This window comes from Bombus impatiens, unplaced genomic scaffold, assembly GCF_000188095.3.
Source record: "Bombus impatiens unplaced genomic scaffold, BIMP_2.2 scf_0135, whole genome shotgun sequence".
Lineage (NCBI taxonomy): Eukaryota > Metazoa > Arthropoda > Insecta > Hymenoptera > Apidae > Bombus > Bombus impatiens.
This window is the reverse complement of record NT_176554.1, coordinates 1,305,199-1,323,836: the sequence shown is the minus strand read 5'-3', so window position 1 is coordinate 1,323,836 and position 18,638 is coordinate 1,305,199. Positions and strand designations below refer to the sequence as shown.

At 36.3% G+C, this 18,638-nt stretch overlaps 1 protein-coding gene and 1 long non-coding RNA gene across 2 annotated transcripts in view; one reads left to right on the top strand and one right to left on the bottom strand.

Moving 5' to 3' along the window:
* Positions 1 to 2,418: 2,418 nt before the first annotated feature.
* Positions 2,419 to 4,161, bottom strand: LOC112212223. The gene is made up of 2 exons (XR_004461093.1): positions 3,962 to 4,161; positions 2,419 to 2,672 (listed from the first exon to the last, which is right to left on the bottom strand). It is a non-coding gene; the product is annotated as an uncharacterized LOC112212223 (long non-coding RNA).
* Positions 4,162 to 4,830: 669 nt separating this feature from the next.
* LOC100745772 (glutathione S-transferase 1-1) overlaps positions 4,831 to 18,638 on the top strand; it is a 98,578-nt gene continuing 84,770 nt past the window's right edge. Inside the window, exons 1-3 of the mRNA XM_033319081.1 lie at positions 4,831 to 4,917; positions 5,010 to 5,095; positions 5,793 to 5,911. The gene's annotated coding sequence lies outside the window, so the exon portion shown is untranslated. The remainder of the gene's footprint in view (positions 4,918 to 5,009; positions 5,096 to 5,792; positions 5,912 to 18,638) is intronic.

The following is an 18,638-nucleotide window of genomic DNA, read 5'->3' as shown; positions in this document are numbered from 1 at the left end:
TCGAGCTCCAAACAGCGGCGGATTTGTTCTCTTACGCGGATTTAGTCGTTCTATTTATTCTACAAACCTGAGCCGAGATTAGAACACGATAATCCTTCGTTTGGATTATTTCTGAGAATTGGCACTGTGACAGAGTCAATATTACAACTCCTTATTAATCGATATTAACGAGGCATAACTACATTAGTTATAAAAGATAATTTATTACATAGGATAATGGAAATCATTCAACAAAATCAGATTTGTAGTTGAATAATATATCTCGATAAAGTAGAGAAATAAATCAGTATTAATTGTATATCAGAAAGGAATAAAATGCAAACGGATCATTGTGTCGCATTTTCATTAGAAATATTTTATGTAACTACTTTTTAGACATCTTTCTTAAAGTGGATCTATTCATTAAAAATACATTATGTATAATGATTCCAAATATAATAGGATAGTAAATAAACACGTAGGTTAAAAAGAATACTTGTATTGAGTTATTAGCTGAAGGCTGCTTTTTGTTTAAATAGCGAAATCAATTTACAGATCACTTTGGTTTTGACGTAACGAAGTTCCTTCAGCCTCGGTTCAGTCACTGTATGTTCGCATAGTTTCACAGGTAAAGCGGTCGATACCGGAACATTTCCTGGTCTGATATCAGTATGTCTGGACGCCGACCAACAATTGGTATATGCACTTCCGAATTCAATTGGACATAGGTATGAGAATGTAAGATGCCTGCGGGGTCAAGAAATTATCCCGTTTACTTGAAGATCTACAGGCAGAGGACCAAACGCAAATGACGAGACGTCAAATGTAGTTGAAATAAGATCAATTATTATCTATTTTTAATCGTTGAACAAAAAGAACTTTTAAGAATAAGGTATATTTGAATCAATTTCACATTAGTTTTCTATACATACTAGTTTTCTTAATTATCTCTTTTCTAATAATAAATCAAATATATTCTGAATATTATATCTGAAAATACCACACGTACAATTTTAATCATAAAACTTTATTAAAGTAAAATTACGATAAATGCTAGTACATCCATGAAAGCAAAATTTATTAAAATATAAGGCAAAAAATATAAAGAGAGGAAAGAAAGTAACGGTTATTGAGAAAGTTACACTAAAACTTAATTTCGTCGTCGACCTAATTTCTTCTTAAAATATTTTCCCGCTATGTTGTCAGACTATCTACACGCTTGATGAACTAAAGTTACCAATACACCTTTTTGTTTTCTTCTCTTCGTCATTTCGTGGTTTCTTTTTATAGAATTATCGAGAACTTCAGAAAGTTAAAACAACTTTTCATGCTCTTTCAATAAGTAGAGTATGCGTATTATATTAAATTTAATATCAAGTTTCCTTATGAATTCCTAATAGAAATAGAGTTTTTAACAAGTACATACTATACATCTACCTTGAATTATTTTTCAATGCTTCGAAGAATCTTCGGCGGATCTAAAGTTGTTGGTATACTCAAAATTTTTATATTACTTTCGATAGCTGTAAACAGTTGCAATAATAAATCATATTTCATACGACAACAAAACAGAAAACAACTGCATCTAATTAATTTAACATGTAGCGCACCGATAACATCGTCACATCGTGTCGCATCACCTCGCATAATCGGTCTTACAACTCGATAGATTTGTTCAGAACTGCGTCTCTCAGTACAGCGAGCTACTTGTATAACACAGTTATCATGTATAATAATATATAGTTATCACTAAATGGATAAGTGGGTATTGATACATCAGCGTTACCTCGTTAGATGTAGGATTTCTAACAGAAAAATGTGTATTTTTAATAATATTAAAATCGATACCTTATTTTGTAATTAAGTAATCTAATTTATAGTAATTAAGTAATAATTCTTTTAAACATTTAATAAACTCATTAATAATAATCAAATCGCTTTATGCATCGTCATCAATCATCACAGGTAATGTTTTAGTCGTCATAAGTTTTTTTTTCTCTGAAGTAATATTAGTTCCTTTGTATCCATACAATTGTATCAACCTCTCCATCATATTTGTTATCTCATATCGCTACGAGTAATTATAGTTGTAATTAAAATTACGAAGTACGCCTTCGTCATAAGAAAAGAAGATCAGAACATCTAGCTAAAAACGTAGCTCGAAACACTTGCACGCAAGGACAAGTGCGAGCTTACCGTCGAAGCACGCGAGCTTTACTTCTCTAATAAAACACGACAAATTAAAACCATAGCCTGTACAGACTTTCCTATGTAATATATTGTAACAGCACAACGCATTTCTTATATAAAATTTAAACAAATAAAAAACTTTCGAATCGAGAATTCATTAATCACTGTATTACTATGTATATTCAGGTTTACATATTAGGTGCAACCAATTCTTTTTTTCTCCCCATTTCCTTTTCACCAGTATTCGCATTTTCAACGAGAGAGTGACGCGCTGTCGAAACGGAAGCTAGAAATGTTGGCAGGCTTGAAGTTTCGTTGGGTACAGACAGCAGCACTGCCGTTGTCTGGGCAATGCAAATTCGAGGTATACCAACCTGCGCGTGAAAGAGAACGAGCGACGTAATGCGCTCGAGGCGGTGCTGGTCCCCGTGCTTCTATTTATCTTTCGAGCTTGGAACGATAGGCGCGACATGCCGCTGGATTATGAGCCATTCGGTGGTTATCTGAAAATTTAAAGAGTACCTGAATGAAGTCATGCCATAGTACATACTTTCTTTATGAGGGAACTTTTCATTATGACGGGGAGTGGATGAGGTTAGGAAGGAAAGAAAAAGAAGCACCGGACCCACGTTCATTGTATTCATTAAATAAAGTCCCGCTTGTCTACGTCTTTTGATCGGAAATCGAGCGGAACGAGAGAAAATGTACGGCGAGAAACCAGCATGGAATACTGTCGATAACTGCGAGAAAACTTTCATTGCTATATAGAGGAAATAATGAATTGGAGAAATGAATTGAAGAAATAAATTTTGAGGGAAGTACATGACATTTGTATTCTGTGACTGTTAACTACTAGAATCGTAGATGATTGAATTGCTCGTCTTTTTTATATCAGGATGTTTTATATTTTGTTTGTTGTATTTTATTAAAATATAAAGATAAGAACGAAAGTTACAAAACGAATCGAGTTGATTAATATGATACAATATGATTTTTTGAACATGGTATTCTATGTTCGTTACGCATAATTACTATTTTAACACTATTCTTATTCAAAAAGATATTCCAACGTTAAAATTATTGAAATTCTGTTATTCTGCTTATTGTTCAAAATAAATAAAGCGTAACGAACCAATTTTGATAAACGTTAACATTATATAGCATTCTAAAATACGTAGGGTTGGCTTTTTGTTTAAATAGTAGAATGTATCGCAAATAAAATAAAATTTACTATTACCTAAATATTACACCCAAATAAATGTGGAAATTCGTACATATGTACATATTGCATATTTTGCGAAAATTCTCATTTACACGATGTAATATAATATCGCGGATAAAAGCATCGAGAAGAGCAGTAGAAAAAAAGGCAGTTAATTTTTTAAAAAATTAACAAATACATGAAAAAAGTGTAAAGTATCTCATAAAAATTCTGTTGGCAAAATGTCTAAGTGATGATAAATATTAGCATATAATATTTAGATTATTTTGATAATTTAAGGCCTACATTTGAATATAGAGTAATTCTAGACAAAATGTGGCCTAATTCTCATATTTGTAGAAAGTTAAACACGATTATTTATAATTTCTTGTTACCGACTATCCTAAATCTTCATTTAACAAAACACATACTTGATTATTCTATAGGTTATATTAAAAAAGAATGCTGTATGATGTTTACATTAATATTACTTATATTATATATTAAATGAAAATTAAATGCTATAAAATTCCAATATGATTTCTACCTATTAATTATGTTTATTTAACCTAATTAAATTACGACACTTACCTATATCAAATTTCTATGCTTAGATATTCACGTTTCAACTGCATAAATTTCGTCAGACTAAATTATACATATTATCTCATGTGTGTTTACTTTCAACGTTCATCTCGCGTTTCAGTCCGACCTATCGTTTCTTTATTAGGTATAGAATATGCTTCCTACTGAAAACATATATATCCTTGAGCACAGTTTATTTACTCTTGGCTTGCCGGTGAGCCCCCCCACTTCTTGCAAATCGAAGTTCATTGGTAAATCGCGGCGCGGGGTGTCATTCTAGTGTGGATAATCGAAGCGATTAGATGTGTGTCCGTGTATCTTTACGATTAGTGCCGATCTTTCTACTACGTAGTATGTACTTTCATAATCACTCTTTCACTCCATAAATACACTAGTGTTAACTTCGTTTAATTAACGTACGTTTTCTTTGCACGTACTTCGAGGTATTACAGGAACGCCATGAAACTCAAACGGACGCCATAATTGATGATGAATCCGATACCTTTTATGGATATTTGGATTATGGATGGTAATATTTAATTTATTTTAAAATAATAGAAAGCATATTTGAATAAGATATTGAAATACTTTTTACATTTTGCTACATACGTATGTCGCGAATTTCCAGTAATAATGCTGTTAGTCACTTTTTTCAATAATCACAAACACGTTCTGCGCATCGCATTTTTTTGGTATTGCGCAGCTGTGTTTAACCGACGAAGAAAGCACGCCATATTTTATTATTTCGAAGTACGTCTCTCTGTACATCTCTAACGATGAGACATTCAGAGTAAAATTTTTACAAATCAATTACATTACTTGCCGGTGAGCCCCCCCACTTCTTGCAAATCGAAGTTCATTGGTAAATCGCGGCGCGGGGTGTCATTCTAGTGTGGATAATCGAAGCGATTAGATGTGTGTCCGTGTATCTTTACGATTAGTGCCGATCTTTCTACTACGTAGTATGTACTTTCATAATCACTCTTTCACTCCATAAATACACTAGTGTTAACTTCGTTTAATTAACGTACGTTTTCTTTGCACGTACTTCGAGGTATTACAGGAACGCCATGAAACTCAAACGGACGCCATAATTGATGATGAATCCGATACCTTTTATGGATATTTGGATTATGGATGGTAATATTTAATTTATTTTAAAATAATAGAAAGCATATTTTAATAAGATTTTGAAATACTTTTTACATTTTGCTACATACGTATGTCGTGAATTTCCAGTAATAATGCTGTTAGTCACTTTTTTCAATAATCACAGACACGTTCTGCGCATCGCATTTTTTTGGTATTGCGCAGCTGTGTTTAACCGACGAAGAAAGCACGCCATATTTTATTATTTCGAAGTACATGTCTCTCTGTACATCTCTAACGACGAGACATTCAGAGTAAAATTTTTACAAATCAATTACATTACGGAATATTCATAGGTATTTCCCGATATTAAGAAATATTTTACTATCCATAATAATATTTAAGTATATTAATTAAATAATATTTAACTTGGTTTAGATGTCATTAAAGTCATTTCTAAGTTTTTATTTTTTATATCAGAATTCCAATTTTTATAGTAACTAGTCTTTATGAGAATTTCAGTTCTTCTTATTGTCAAGTTCGAAGAGCTTTATTTCTCATTGTCCTAAATTTTTTAAACAATCAACAGTATGATGTCAAGAACAAATTATAATATTTAACATGTTCTGTTAAAGTCTTTACTCCTCTTTCTTCGTTTAATCGACGTCAATCTTTTGTTATTTCACACATTTTAAAGAATTAATAATGTCTTTATGGACAAATCGTAATATTCTATACTTTGTTACAGATTTCTTCCAGTCTTCGTCTCTTGCAGTGGGATTCGGTGATTCCTATTTACTGACGGTCTTCATAATGACTTCTCCTGAACCACAACAACATCGATGATAACGTTCTTGGCGTTTAATGGTGAGTCGCATGCATTTTTGTTCTTTTGGTCACTCAATCGTGTCTCGTAGGATGGAAGGTCCGAATCGACACGGGTGGCTGGCTGTATTACATAGAATTTTTGGCGAGCATAGTGCACGTCCCGTTGTGATTGATCCCGAGTTCAATTTTATCCGTCCAAGGATATCAAATTTCACGTGCAAGAAAACACCTCGCGACAGGCAAATCTCGCTACTTCTTTGTTCTCAAAGAATATGTTTTGATGAAGGGATTGCCTGAGAATATTTCTATTAAATATTTCATTTGAAATCAATTATTATTCGTTTAATTTCATATTATTGAGAATATTTCTATTAAATATTTCATTTGAAATCAATTATTATTCGTTCAATTTCATATTATTTTCATTGGATTTTATCCTCTTTTTCAGTAAGTACATTTATTCTTGACCTTTTTTACTTAAATATTTTTTATTCAAGAGTTTGTTTTAGTCATTAATTTATAAAACTATTATAGCAAAGTAAAAAATAGAATCACCAAAAGAGAAGTGAAATGAGGAGATGGTACATCTAGGAATGACCCGTTATAACATAGATATGTTAAACATCTTTTAGGATTTTCGGGTTTAAGGCTTATCATGCTTATTACGAGGATTTCATTCAAGTAGTCATATTGTTCGCGTGCTCGGCAATTTGTCATAAAAGCGAGCAACTACAAATGGTTTTCTATGGTTCTCTGGATCATTCACAGTATGAGATGTCAATCTTGTTACTACTTTGTTACTATGCTCATTTTTAGTATTAGTAGTAGTAATAGTAATACGTAGTTCTTGGTCGATGTATGCGTTGAAACATCTAATTCTAGTATGCAAATTGCAAGAGTAACTAATCACGTTTACCGTGTTTGAAATTAGTGTTGCGAAAAAATGTCATGGGACATACTTCATGCACTATTTATTTACAAAATAACCTTATTAAAATTAAAGACCTTATTTAATTTTAAATCGAGTATCTTGTGTAGTAATTCTTTTATTATCAAATTATACATCAAATCGCCCTGTATCTTAGCCGTTTCGTTTTATCGATAAAATACAAAAGAATGTACTTGAATATCAAACGTGATATAACGATGTAGTAAGAGGAGCGAACAAGTCGAGACAGAGGGAGTCAGGGTGTTACATCATTGTAAGGTAACAAGACTTTTAAGAGCTGCTCGAGCACAGTTTCGAGTGCAATTTAAATCTCAAGGCTGGAGAAAAATTATTCTCTACATGCTTGAGCCAGTGTGTCGAAGAAGATTCAAGAGATTTGTCATTCTACGCGAAAATAGAGCATTCGTAGCCAAAGTAGTACGAGGTATCGCGATCGAGTCGATGTAACAGTTTCCTACGTAGAACGCATGAAAACTTCTGTGAGATTTCTTATGCTGGAAATGCGCGTTGTCCGAACTAAAAGGGATGATCTTCGACCTTTTCCCTCGCTTCCATTTTCTTTCTCTCTTTCGTTTTCTGTCTGTTCTTTAGAGAGGTCCACGATAAATGAGATTACGACTTGTCGTTTCACGGGCGTTATCGGAACGCGGAAAACGATGCTTCCGTACAAGGAGTACTAGGAATAGAGGACGTCGTCGAAGCTTAATCCAAACTCGATTTCCAACGAGTGGAGAATCGGTCGGCGATCGATCGTGGAGAACAAGCCCCCATAACAGTCTAGGGGACCATCGCATCGTTTAAATCGCAAACGGGGCTACGATAATTGAAAATCGAGCGGCGGTCGTTCCGTTTTCTAGCCTCAGCGACCAACCTCTAGTATTCGTTTTCTTTCGAAAAAACTTGGAGGAACAGAAAGTTTTCGATCGAAACTGAAGGTTGTCGCGCGCAATGCGTCCAAGCAACGTGCGACTCAGGCGCGGTTTGTCGCCGCACGGTCGAGCTATTTGCAGCTAGGGACGTTGCGTTTTTGTTTGTTCGAAAGCTCGTTCTCCGGTCGATCGTTTGGATTGGCCGCGTTCGACGACCGCATAAATTCGTAGATTCGAGCGCGCTGCTTCACGTGGACCAGCGATTTACAAGACATATGGTCGGTTGTTAGCTTCCTAACGAGGGTTTAAGCTCCAGCTGAGCGATGCCACTCGTTAACGCCGCCTGCTACGGCTGTACACTTACTTTCTAGATCCCTATGCAACGGCCGCGCCATCATTTTTGTCCGCGTCCTCTGGCATTGATCGCCATCAATGAAATTACCCTCTTGTTTCGTTTTTGTCTTCGACTAAATGTGCCGCTCCGGTACGCTGGCATTATCTCGAAAGCGCTTCGAAATTCACGAAGAACCGTAACTACTCTATCCTTAGAGTACCGGTACGCTGCCGCGCGTGAAAAGCTCGTTGGTACGCTTAACGGAGAGGAGAATGAAGGTTCGTGGCTCGAGAGACAAAGTGCCTCGAGCTGATCGCTCTGTAGACGTATCGTGGTTTGCAAGATCAGGACGCTGTAGTAATGGACAAAAATCTACAGACCTTCTTGCTGACGAGATTGTTACGGAGTGAAAATGGCGGTCCGTGGTTGCGCAGCTTTGCTCACTGGTAAATGCTAACAGAAAGGAAGTTTTTAGAAACACTTTGTGCCATGGCTTGCGGTTTGATGGTTAGAAGCAAATTGCGAGAAGGATTGAGAGCCTCGGCTTTGCGGACCTACTCTTTCCACATTATTTTTTTAACCAATGCATTCGAGTCAATTGCTAGAAATATTGATAGCGTTTGAAACTGTGAGTTAATATCGTTAATATGTTGGATAGTATCGTAGCACGTATATACGTTCGACACATTTGAACAAGAACATTTTATTGGCGATCTAGTCTAACGGAATCCGTGTGAAATCGATAAGTTTATAAACAGGTTGGAGAAGTTTAACTGTGTAAAAAGGCATACATGAAATTCTCAGGATTTTAGAAGCTTACAGTTTTAAAACATTCCTCTTATATAAGAGAGTTGCATTTACATTGCATGCTTTAAATGAAAATTCCATGTCAACAAGAGAATGTATGATACTTTTCATTATAAATAATACGTGCTTAAAAAGGAGCGAAATATAGGACAACGAAATAAATATTTTTAGAACGTACAAAAGCGTTACTGTTTACTTTTAGTTCTCCGACGAAAATCAATTAAACTCATCTAGATATTAATGTTCGGGTTACGCAAACAATAATGTTCTAAATTATTTATATGTCATATGGAATACCTTGCTTCTTATCCTCCTTAAAGTTCAATAATAATATTAGGAAAGCAATAAAATATTGACGACTAATTTTATATTATTTAGGGAAATTTATTGTCTAAAAATGACATTCGTCTAAATTTCAAGCTCCATTAGACAAATAGTTTTGGTGAACGAATCGTTTCACTAAACGTAAAAGCCTCACAAAGAGTCTTGAGCCCAAACGTGTATTTCGAAATATAAACTTTCCCCTGACAACACTAATTTAAATTCAGGAATTTATCGTTACATCATTTACGTTCAAAATGCAATGAAACGCAATTTGTGATTTTTATTTAAAATAAATCAAATAGAGTAAGAAACTTGTTCATATAAATAACAGGCATCGGTGCGAATTAAGTTGGATATGTAGGAATTAAATAGAACAAAAAGTTCGAAAAATTTAAAATTATCACTTCTTCCGAGTAATTGAAACCATTAAAAAATACCTGCGATATTTTTAACTTTAACATGCCAGAAATACGTAATTTTCTTTGCCATAGTATCTTCTTTGGTCATACTCTAGAATTAATATAAAAAAAAATTAGAAAACTAAAAGATAGTTCTCACGGAAGAAATGTTAAAAAGCAGAAATAATTTTTGCTTTTCAAGTTTCGTCATTCGTCAGCCATTCGTTAGAGAAAAGGGGGAATAATTAAAGAGCGAAGTTTTCATTACTGAATCTTAGGCACAGCAGCATAGATGTTTCAGCCCGTTTGCAAAACAGAATTTTCCCAGCGTCGTGTCGGGATTACGGTGGACTAAGATTTTTCAAACATGTAACACGAGAAAACTTTACGTTGTCTCTCGCGTTTTATTTCCATTCGCGCCGCGTTACGCAGCTTTTGTGAACGTTCCGTTTCGGGCTTGGTCAAAAGTTTCTCGGGCGTTCCCTTTTCAAATAATTCTGTATCTAGCGGGCAGATTTCCCGACAGTGAGGTCCTTTCGAGCAACGACGGTCGATGTCGGTCATAAAAAAGAACGGTTGCCTTTAATGCCACTACGTTCCCTAACGAGACAACTAAACGCGTACACGCTTATGTGCGATTCGCAAAAAGAATGATGGAAAAAAAGAATTGCGCTTCATGGCCCGCTAAAGTTCTACACGAACTTTCGAACTTTCTTTTTGGATTAATCCTGGGGCTTGCCGCTTTTTATTACAAGCGACTACTTGTTTAAATTTACCTTTAGCTCTAACGCCGCGGAAATTTCGTTAATTATGAAGATCGCTTGTCAAAAGGCTGCTCGTATCTCTGATTTCATTATTACGAGCGAGCTGAACTATCTTGAGAAGGTGGAACAGGAACGAAGTTAAAATGAATAGTGTAATTTTATTTCAATGGATCTCTCTGTTTGTGAAACAGACAAGTTGAATTTGCACTGCTTATAGAAATTGTTTAAACCCCAATAGAAATTATATCGTAACGCATATAACTTACGCTGTAATGTACTTTTCTAAATGTAAAACATGCAAAGTATATTTGTTGACGACGACACGATACTTTTAAGCGTTGCCCTTCTTTATCATGTCACAAATACTAAATATGTACAAATATACTAATCTTTATGATTCTGACTTAATATGGAAGGCAATTACTAAAGTAATTATACCTACTTAATAAGATCAAGATTTTTATCTTAATCAATTCTTCTTCAATTATGAAAAACACAACATACGACGTCGTATAACAATAGCATATATTTATAATAGAAAAACATTTGTCAGATATTCTGCTCGAATTATTAGAACGTGTTATTATTAAGGTATTTATGTAATGGAATACGCTTTATCGTATATACGATAGTTACCGATACATAACGAATTGCTGATAGTGCAGTAAAGATATGACATATCGATGTTTTTTCTATTAGCACCCAATTAATTGTATCAGATCATTTATATAACTGAGAAAATAAGGGGATTGTTCGAATCACACAAACCTGAAGCAACTTCTTCGATGTAAAACCCAAACTCTAATTAAATGATCGATGTATCCGACAGGTCAAACAGTTAAGTAGCATAAAAAATGATACAGCGTCACGATGCTTCTCATTGTGGCTCTTTCGACCCATTCCATTCCGTGATATTATCTTCTTAAAGCGTCTGGAAACGCGAGATTTAATCAACCAGTCGACGCGTCTTGATAAGAATAATGGAAATAATTAATTAGAGAGCAGTAAAGGGAGAGCAAGGATTTCAGGCGCGCTTGTTATCGAGATCGTTTAAAAAAACGCGCCTTTTACTGCGTTTCATCGTTTCATGCCGACGAATTATATACGCGTGTACATAAAAGAGCTTGCCATGCGACCATTCTTTACTTTTTATCCAGATTAACGCCGACGCAAAAGGTGCCAGTCAGATTCGCGGTTTCAATTAAGCAAATGAGAATGCAGTGAATTACTGTAGTTTTTCATCGGCTGTCAACCGTTCGAACCAGCCGATTCGATTCAACCAGCCTGATTGCTCGAGAATTAACGTTTGCTTAAATCTCGCAATTGGTCGCAGTCTCTTCGTATTTCTTCGTCGCTCTTCCTCTCTTCCGACTTCATTCCCTTGAGTCGAAGTCGATCAAGAAACATTGGATTCGAATTGTGATCGAACTCACGTCTAAAGCATTGTCTGAAATAGTTCTTGATATGGTATCGACATCGGTATGCGATAAAGATTGATCGCCAGATATCGGCGACGAGTCGACCGACTATTTCCACAGTGCTGACATAAATCGGCAGCGACGACGTGAGAAGAACGCGTCTAGATCCGACGTAAATCCGAGGTGCTTTATCGTTATTCACGTATTGTACTGAAATGAGCACGGAAACATCTCAGAGGACTGAAACAGGAACTTTCTTCCTTGCTTTACGGATTTATTAAGTAGCTATTAAGTATTCGCTGGTTGGTCGTTCACCCGAATTCGGTAAAATTCGACGAAAACATGATCGAAGGTTGCCTCAAACCTACCGATGAACCATAATGCAATTAAAAGTTCTTCTGGCCTAGCCTTAAACTATTCTTATATTCTATATAAATAATCACAACATAATCTCGGTAAATCAGTAAATATAAATCCTTAAATCTCTTACATTTGTGTATATATATTTGTAAGTATATGATAGAGGAACTAAATAATAATATACCCGTATATTTTGGGTATGCTTGATTAAAGTTGCAAGATTTATTCCAAAATTGAAAGATGAATCCAACTACTCCAATCTAGAAACGTTTTGGAAATAGTGGAGAATTGCGTTAAAAATAAATACACTATACGTTCGTCGAATGGCTGTTCAAAATAAAGTGTAACATGATTCAAGTCTGTCGTAATTGACTGCAGCTGCAGTTTGAAACGAAACAACGAACAATTTCATTTACATCTGCTCTCCTTCAATTTCGTCGGTCCACTTTTCATCGACAGATTGTTCGCATTCTGTCAATTTACTTTTAGCGTATGGTATTCGGTCTAATGATCCGCCGCGATAATAGCTTTGCCGCGTATTTCCAATTATTTCGCTAAGATGAAATGGTGTGGCGTGGGGCAGAGGCGAGAGAAAAGGCAAGAAGACGAATGCGAACATATGCGAACCAACGAAAGAGGGAGAGAAATAGAGAATAGGACAAACGACAGAAGAAGAAATGGTAAAAAGTGAGGGACGAGAAAGGGTTTCGCGACTACTGCGAATCGACAACGGAGAAACGACGTGGTACGGTTGCCTATCAGCCGCGCGATGCTCGCCATCAACGCGACACTGATTTATCATGCCTTGACGTACGACGTAGACGGATCGAGGACGTCGCAGGATAAAACGAATCGTCGCAATTGGCGGTGGCAGGCCGTGAGTTGTCGCTCTACAGCGTCACTTGTTTTCGCCGCCCGTTATTTCGCCCGAGGGACAAATAAAACTTGGTTAATAAATAAATGCATAAATATAGCGGCTGGTTAACAATTTGCTTCGTTGCTATTCGCCGCCATCTAGTCGGTCTCGTTTCTTGCATTCCGAATGAGCGACATCAGCTTTAGGGTTGGTTTTTAGGAAAGAAAAAATAAAAAGGTAGGAAGACGCACTTGAGATAAAACATTGCGTCTCTGTGAAGATCTTTGCAAAATCAACGATTAGTTGTTTAACAAAATCGAACGTTCTTAGAATATGATTTTGTAATGTTCTATTTCGAAGAAAAATGTTTAAGCCAGAACAATCCCAAGGATATATGCAGGAATTATCGATATAGATAACCATTTTTAAGTAACAATTACCCGTTATGCAATTTTATTCCATTTTCACGTCGAATCGGTTATACGATTAAATTCGTACTCTGAATGCTTCTATTTGACGCCTGATGAATAATTAATAAAACCACTGACTATTTTTTTATTCGTTTCCTGCGGCTTTCTTCTTCCATTGCGCTTTTTACTAAACTCTTCTTTAAGATAGAAGGTGATTATGAATTTTGTAACTGATGGACGGAAGTTTATAATTAATTTAATGATTCTTGTGGTCTCCCGAAGATTATAATAAGAAATTTATTTGATCCGTGATGTAAATATTCGGCTTACCTCATGAGCGATATCTTATCGTTCTTATTATTTTGCTTATTACTACTCTTATTCCAAGCTTTATTAACTTAACTCGATGTATTCGTTAGGAATTCTTCGATCAGGAATTTTTCACGAAAGTATTATTCACGTTTTAAGATTCTCTGTATTACGTAAAAGATTTTATACCCAACCTAAAAGCTTGATCGGGTTACAGCTCAAGAATCCTAACTAAAATTAGTTGAAATTTTGCATCTACTTTTGAAGCTTATACTAAGGAATAAAGAACCATTTTTTAAAATTGTGTTCTGAAAGAGCGGTTATCTTCGCCGAGAAGTGAAAATCTTCTCATAAAATTGATATTTTTCTACGTTATATGCAAGTATCTCTTGATATCTTCGTTAATTCGCAATAATCGTTTCTCGAGGCTAATCTCGAAGGAAAATTTATTTGTGCAATTATATTTGTTCAGTTGTATATAACCTTCCTCGTTGATATATTCTTTCGTCTTTGAATTTAACAAAGAGGTTATTTGTCATAAGCCAATCCTTATTTTATAATTTCTGATATAGAACGATCCGTTCCTTCTGCAATCGTTACATCGATTGACGGCCAACGTTTAAAGCTTGCCAGGATTTCCATGTTTGAACAGGATAAGTAACCCGGTAACTAGCAGCCAACGCCAGAACGAGAAGAAAACAGATGGTGCTGTGTTGAAATAGCTTTCATTACCTGTGCAGAGTTTGGATTCGTAGCACGTTTAGTTACGAACGTTCGTTCGTATTTTCTGCGCAGTAGCGATCTTTAATTTGCCTCACGATCATTCAGATTTTTGTTTTCATAATGGCAACCGTTTCGTACGTACAATTTTCAAGATATTAGTTAACATGCCGAATCACATCGAATTGGAATACTTTCTGAATAATCTAAAGAAACGTGAGAATTAAAATGTGTGGTATTTATTTAACAAATGTTCAATTTTTTCGTTGCACAAGAGAATCTTTGTTAATTAACTTTCTAAACTTTAAGTTTACGATATATTTGCTTATAAATTGACGTCTGAATTTTTTAAACAATTTTCAACCGCAATTTGCAAAACGAATCCAACGAAACCTTCCTTTCTCACACGAACGAATGGCAGGAACAAATTGCAATCATACATCTTAAAATCTCGCGTCACGAATCACGGGTGATAAAACGAATCGGCGAGATCATCGCTGCAAGCGTTCGTAGCCACGGCGCGTCCAGAACAAACCGGGCGGAACAGACGAACGAGCCTTTTTACTTTATAACTCGCCCCTCCTGTAACGGTCCACATTAAAAGCGAAATATTACGACAACCGAAATCCTTTTGCTACCGGTATGGCTATTTCCTCGTAGCCACCTATTTCATATCTTAATCTAAATGGTCATTGAGAAATAGAAAGTCACGAAAGCAACCTTATACTGATACTAATATATTGATGAATATTGGTTTCATGCGAATTGGTTTATTAGCGCGTTGAATCGGGCGAATTTTATATATTTCGTCCTGGAACATCAATATATTAAAATATACTAAAGCGTAACGTTTAATTCTTGCAAAATATCATGTTCCATTTGTGCACTTTTTCTCTCACAGCGTTATCTAACAATGGGCAAACCACAATTCGTAAATTCAAAAAATTATGAAACTGGAAATATGTGCAGAATGTATAGGTGTATATTACGCAATTATTTCTTGCTACCCAAATACACCCGAAGCGGATGAATTTTGTGTTATAACTCGGAAACTGTAAGAGATAGAAAAAAAGTTTTCAGACAAAAGTTAGTTCTTTTAATTAGGAATATATCGTTTGGTAAAGAATTTTTTAAAGTCAATCTTATCGCGAGTTATAAGGCAAAATCGGAAAATAGCCGAATTTTCATTCTTCGAGTGAATTCAGGCGGCGAAAGAATATTATGTACTATATACGTATTGCCAAAGTTCCATAATGTTATTTTTAATTTGCGGCCTGGAAATCTTCCCTTGTAAATCATTCATATCATTGGAAACTTTTTAGTTCGTGAAATTTGTTTTATTTTAATAATTCTGAAAAATCTAGATTTGGTTTCTTTATATCGTTTGAGTGGCTAGTAAAATTTCAACAAAACAATTTTGCGTTAAATCTACAGCATGTAAATTAAGAATATCGAAGAATGTATTTGTTTCCAAAAATTTCATTTATTTACTTGTGCATGTTATAATGCATTTTAATACCTGAATCTCTTTTACGACGTAAAGTATTTAGTTCAAGCATATCAAGTTGCTCATACGATGTGCGGCGACATACGGATTAAACACTCAAAGGGTTAAAAGCTTGCTTTAACGTGAAACCGATATTTTGTCACGTACTTGCACCAAATATTCGTGTAAATTTATATGTGTATATATATATATATGAACAAATGTACTTTTTCGCATAAATGAATTCTGTTCATGTAAATGATAATGTTCCGTGCTACCATTTTAACGGAAAAAATACAGATCGAAGGACAATGCGTGTTTATGTTTAATTTTCATATCAGCTAGCCAATTTTCACAGTGTTTTTACGAGCTTTCCAGTTAAAATTGATTCACTGTAAAAATAATGAATGTATAAGTAGAGCGTGGCTTCGGTTTACCATTTAAAAAGCCGTGGTCAATAAAATTAAGTTAGTTCCATTTTTCTAACATCGCTAGATTTCATAAACATTAAAAAATTAAAATACCTCGTACTTTAAAGTAAATACTTTATATTTTGTGTTATTGCAGACCGTATGCAGGTAGTAAATTAATAGTAAAAAAAGATAATGAAATTGGCAGGCATGTTCTCCTCAACTGTACAAGTACAACTCTAACAAGCTTGCAGTATTATCGTCGATACACTTAGCGCGCAAACCTGTAAACGATCACTTTAAATTCAATTTGCGTAGATGAGAAGTGAATTGACAATATTGATTTATCGATTAATATCGGTTGCTAATGTTACAAAGATTAATCGAAGGTGCATTAAATTGACCGAGGTTGATCGAAGTTCTCTTTTATCGCACGAGATTGATCAGTCTTTTCATGTCCAATTTACGTCCACGGTCTATGCAGACCAACCAAAATTACAATCAATCGCGCGATTGTTTATACAACTTAACTTACAAATCGACAACTAGAAACTTTTTTTCATTTGGACTCGTATAAGTTGAATTGATTGCTTCGAATCTCGTTTGAGTTATTACAGTAGAAACTATTTGCATACGTAACTAGAACGATCTCAGGATATGCCAATCTCTTCAAATTGCAGTAGAATAGGAACTAAGAAACGATTCTCATTCCACTGAAGATTTACGCGCACAGCATGTATGGCATACATATAGTAGATGTCGGATAATATTCATCGGGGCTGATTTATCATGGCTGTCGACGTAAATCGATCGCGGAGAGACGCCAGCTGACAACGACGATGGCAAAACGGATCGTCGAAATTGTGAAAGTCGGAGGCGAAGTCTGAACCACCGGCGTGTTGTCGCATCTTCCCGGAAAGAAATAAGGGTTGACGTACGTGCCAGGCTGGATTCGCAAACAGTTGTCCCGTTCCCGCCTCGTCTTCCGGAACACGTGGGTTTCGCGAGGGAAAGGAAAGGAGAATTCGTGGGCGAAGGAATAGGATAGAGGAAAAGGCACTTTGTTTTTCTCGCGACTCGTTCTGCCGAGTGTCAGAGAATTCCGCGTAACGTTTGTCATGGAAACAGACGTAAAATGTATGCGACTGTTGTTCCCTGAGCGACCCCCTAGCCAGTTCCTCGAGGAAGTTCTTTAGTCATTTCCCCTCGAGGGTCGAAGAAGTCTCGGGGGCGGTCGCGTTCTCGAGGTAAACGGCGTCGTAATGCGGCCCAGTCCCCTCCCTCGTGTCTCACTGCTAAAATATTAACTCCATTACCGAATGACGCCGCGCCGTTCCTCCTTCGACCGAAATCGCTCGCCATTTCTCGCGAGGCAAAAACGATCTACGGTCCAAGTTGCACGTTTCAAGAGGGTTGAGCAGGTCGAGAGGGTCGAGAGACACTTCTGCGTTTGGAGGTTCGCGCCGCCGAACGCGTTGCGGCTACCTTCCGTTTTCCACGATCTTTTCTTGTTGTCTGTTCTCGAACGCTCTCCACTCTTCCAGGCTCTTTTTCTCGCTCTTCTTTTTCTTCACGGCGAGCAGACTCTCGCGTCGATACGTTTGTCGACGTGTCGACCGGATTCATGAGACCACCTTCCACCCTGCTCGGCGACTTTTCATTGTGAAAGCGAAATGCTGTCGCACCGCCGAGGCTTTATCTCCAAAAGAAAGAGCTGGTCGATACAAAGGGGAGCACTTTACCGATTAGCGACACTCTTGCGCTATCGTTGATGTTCGAGATACTCGAGGAAGGAGATTCTTGAGAAGCCGGGATTTTCGGAATTTTCAGTTCGCCTCTGTACGACCGATCGAATCGCATTTGGACAATTGAAAGCGCGCTACCGACTCGAGTGGATTTTAATCGGTCGTGACTCAGATTCGGGACGTAGCTGAAAGTGCGTCGTTTCTGGGTCAACGAGCTACCTGTCGCGAGACTCGGCCTCCAATGAAGTCAGGCGAAATGGTAACTTTGATAATCCGAACTAATTAAAGCGGGCAAACGTTTGAACAGTCGAAACGCCGCACAAGAGCTCAACGACTAATTGAAATCGTCAGGGACGTTTGTAAAATTCTTGCTGCATTCGGAGGCAAGATTCGGGCGGCTCGACATTTTTCCATCGCTCGCAACGTTACTTTCTGGACCAGTGCGTCGTACCTTGTGTTAATTAAAGCCAAAAGTACGTTTGGATCGTTCGTGCGCGAGCCTGTATTAACGATTATTTAATTAAGAAATTGAATTGTTGAAACGATGCCCAAGTCCTTTTTTTTAAAAGCAGTTTTTGTCTGCTCCGTTCATGTATCCGTTTATGTA